The following is a 4211-nucleotide window of genomic DNA, read 5'->3' as shown; positions in this document are numbered from 1 at the left end:
CCCCTCTTTTTTTTTTTTTTTTTTTTTTTTTTTTTTTTTTTGTGGCACGCGGGCCTCTCACTGTTGTGGCCTCTCCTGTTGCGGAGCACAGGCTCCGGACGCGCAGGCTCGGCGGCCATGGCTCACGGGCCCAGCCACTCCATGGCATGTGGGATCTGCCCGGACCAGGGCACGAACCCGTGTCCCCTGCATCGGCAGGCGGACTCTCAACCACTGCACCACCAGGGAAGCCCCCAAACCTACTTCTTGTTCAAGTTTCCCACTCAGTGAGGGCTCCACCATCCACCAAGCTGCTCAAGCCCAAGGAACTGGGTGTAATCTCTGACTCCTTCCTCACCCAACCCCTCCCATGTATTTATTTACCAATTCCCCTGGACGTTACCTTCTAAGCAGCTCTGAAGTCTGTCCAAGTCACTCTGCCCACCACCACCACTCCAATCCACGGTGCCATCATCATCCTTCACCTGGACCACAGCTCCTGCCTCCTCATTGGCCTCCTGGCCTCTCCATTCTACCTTCCTCCAGGCCACCCTCTGCACAGCAGCCTGAGTGGTCCTTCCAATATGCGCGTGTCATCACGGCATTCCCTTACTATGAACAAAAGTGGCTAGTTCAGCTTGCAAGTGCAGCTATTAATACAAGTGTTTCTACTGATACAACCATTGTGCTTTATTTGCAGCCAAAGCACTTTCTGCTACTTCTCATTTCATAACACAGTGTACCCAAGGGTTGAGAGTTAATACAATTGATATTTATTTACTGCTTCATCAAGTGCATTCTAAAGTGAAACTGGCATTAATTTTTTCTTCTTTTTTTACTGCAAGCGCCTGGCGGTGGAGAGCACGATGACCATAGCATGGTTTGACACCATGACCTTGATTTGTGGTAAGGCAGCAGTCTAACCCAGATTTGGCAACGTAACTGTAAAGTCAACATAGTGACAAAGGTAAATAATGTCCTATTCTTTTTATGAAAATGGTTTGACCTGGCAACCCCCCCCTCCCCAAAAGGGTCTCAGGGACCCCCATGGGCCACACGTTGAGAATCACCAAACTGGAAAACTTGTATCCACTCTTCAGATCTTAGCTCTCTCTCTCTGCACAGACCTTCAGTTGTCCCCCAAATCTGTTTTCTCCTTCTTCCTTGGAAATAGAACCCTCGATTTTTAGCTGAGCTCATTGTTGCCCAGATTTCAGTTATATTTCCCAGCCTCCCTTGCAGCTGGGTATGGCTAAATGACTCGGGTTTGGTTAATGGAAATAAGAGCAAGTGTTAGGTGCAACCTCTAAGGCATGTCCTTCAAGGGAGAGGGTGTGTCCTCCTTCAGGCAGGAATGCAAACATCCTTCCTGTGTACCGCCTGCCTGCTTTTCTCATTTACATGACTGAGCAGGCTCCTGTAGGCGTTTAAGATTATAACCCCTGACCTGGCCCAGTTCTCTCCATTCATTGGTATGTTCAACAAGTGTGCAGTGTTTAACAGCCCAAGGCACTCTGCTGGGGCCCGGGGGTGTGACGTTCAGTAAGCTAGACATGGTGACATGGACACTAAACATTTAATAATTCCATCACCACTGGATAAGTGCCACAAAGGGAGAAGCACAGAATGTTGGGACAGCTTATCATAGGGAACCCTATTGCAACTGGGAGGTTGAGAAAGGCTTCCACGGGAAGCATAGATCAGTAACCACTGGGCTCTGCTCTCAGTGAAAGAAAATTCCACATAACAGAGGCTGGAATGAGACTGAAGTTGATTTCTCCCTTGAAAGAAGCCTGGAGGCGGGTGGTCCAGAGGTGAGGGTTGTGGGGTGAGGAACAGCACACCCTCATCCTCTGCGTGACCCCTCCTCCTAGTCTGAGAAGGCTGCTCAGGCACCCCAGTTGAATGAAGGTTCCCTTGTGGTAAGACCTCCCAGTACCCTGTGCGGCTTCTCCCTTGGAAGCACTTATCCAAGTGAAACAATTATGAAATTGTCGTTTAGTGTCTGTCTCACGGGCTACAGTGGTGACCACATCTGTCTTACTTAGCACCCAGCAGAGAGCCTGGGGCCTGGTAGACTCTTAATACTTGTCGAATACTTTTTAAAATATTAAGTTGTATTGATATTGATTGATTTTAAATATATGGTGGTAATAGATACATCCCATAAAATTTACCATTTTAACCTTTTTTTTTCATTTTAACCATTTTTAAGTGTTCAGTTCTATGCCATTAAGTACGTTCATGTTATTGTACAACCTTCACCACCATCCATCTCCAGAACTTTTTCATCTTCCCCCACTGAAACTCTGTCCCTCTTAAACGCAAACTCTCTATTCCCCCCTCCCCCCAGCGCCTGGCTGTTGAATACTTTCTGAATGAATGAATGCAGAGGGGCTATAGAAAGGCTCACAGACTTAAATGCCTATAGGAGCCTGCTAGGCACTATAACTGAGAAAAGCTGGTAGTAAACAATAGGGGGGGGCGAAGACTGAGATAAACAGAGGCACTGCTTCAGCTAATGAGGGCAGCTACTAACCACACAGCTCCAGCTGAGCTGACAGTAGAGGTTGTACCAGAACGTGAACCCAGAGTCGCCAGCTCTGCCAACATTTCAACAGAAGGTGGAAAACCAGACATTTATGTAATATCTCCTAATTTTAATGTTGGCAACTAATTTTGTGTTTTGTTCTAACACTGAATAAATCACACAAAGCATTCCAAGGGCTGGATCTAGCTCAGGGCCCACCAGTTTGCAACTGATGTACCAGATGGACGGTGTGATGCCACCCAGCTCTTGGGGGTCTGTGGCCTGTGAAGATGGGTTCCCAAGAACCAATGCCTCCCTCTGGGGTTTTCAAGCAGGAAAAGAAAAGGGGAAGAGACAGCAAGTTTATATTGAACATTTAGAACTGCTGTGTGCTTTATATGGCTGTGTATTTTATTTAATTCTTACAGCAATGATCGGGCATAAGTACTATTTTCCAGACCATACAGATGAGGAAACTGAGGCTCGAAAAGTTTAAGAGAATCACTAACAGTCACAAAGCTAGTAACTACACCTGATGGCACTAGGATTTGAACTTACCTGCTTGGCCCCTAATCCCTGGATGGTCCCCCTCACCCTACTGCCTCTCCTCTGCAGTAAGAAAGGCCAGGAGGACTTCCCTGGTGGCACAGTGGTTAAGAATCTGCCTGCCAATGCAGGGGACACGGGTTGGAGCCCTGGTCCGTGAAGATCCCAAATGCGGTGGAGCAACTAAGCCCGTGCGCCACAATTACTGAGCCTGTGCTCTAGAGCCCAAGAGACACAACTACTGAGCCCATGTGCCACAACTACTGAAGCCGTGTGCCTAGAGCCCGTGTTCCACAACAAGAGAAGCCACCGCAGTGAGAAGCCCGCGCACCGCAACAAAGAGTAACCCCAGCTCGCAGCAATTAGAGAAAGCCGGCGCGCAGCAACGAAGACCCAACTCAGCCAAAAATAAATAAATAAAATAAATTTAAAAAGAAAGGCCAGGATGAAGGGGGAAGGGCAAGATAGGGGTAGGTGGTTAAGAGATACAAACTACTATGTATAAAATAAATAAGCACAGAGAAATATAGCCATCATTTTGTAATAACTTTAAATGGAGTATAATAATCTATAAAAATATTGAATCACTATGCTGTACACCTGAGACTAATATAATATTGTAAATCAACTATACTTCAATTTAAAAAAAAAAAAGAAAGGCCAGGATGAGGCGGCGGGAAGTCTTCTCCCACAGCAATGGAGGGGGTAGGAGGCCAGTGACCTCATCTGGGGCTTCTGAGGCTTGGCGTCACCAGGATCCCTCACATCTATAGAGAGATTTTCCATTTTCAGAGCACTGTCACATACATTAGCATATGCCAGACCTTTTCAGCACGTATTACTATCCTCATTTTACAGAAGAAGAAACCGAAGTTAAGCTCTCTGCCCCATTATATGACGGTAGGCACGGAGCATGGGGGTTTCCAGAAGTCTCCTGGTTCCTGAAACAAAGCTATTTTTGCCGCGTGTATTTTGTCTCCAGGCTGGAGGTGCGGGGGTAGACCAAGGGGGGAGCAAGAGATGGAGGCAGAGGGTCGCCAGCACCCAGGCTGTGGGAGGAGGGGTGGGGCCGCCTGTGGAGCAGGGAGGTTGGAAGCCCCAGGTGCAATCCTGTGGTGGCCTCCTCACCAGAGCAGCTGCAGTGGCACCCTCCACA

Source organism: Neophocaena asiaeorientalis, unplaced genomic scaffold (assembly GCF_003031525.2).
Source record: "Neophocaena asiaeorientalis asiaeorientalis breed wild unplaced genomic scaffold, Neophocaena_asiaeorientalis_V1.1 scaffold150, whole genome shotgun sequence".
NCBI classification, from domain to species: Eukaryota; Metazoa; Chordata; class Mammalia; order Artiodactyla; family Phocoenidae; genus Neophocaena; species Neophocaena asiaeorientalis.
The sequence above is the reverse complement of the archived record's forward strand: the minus strand, read 5'-3'. Positions refer to the sequence as shown.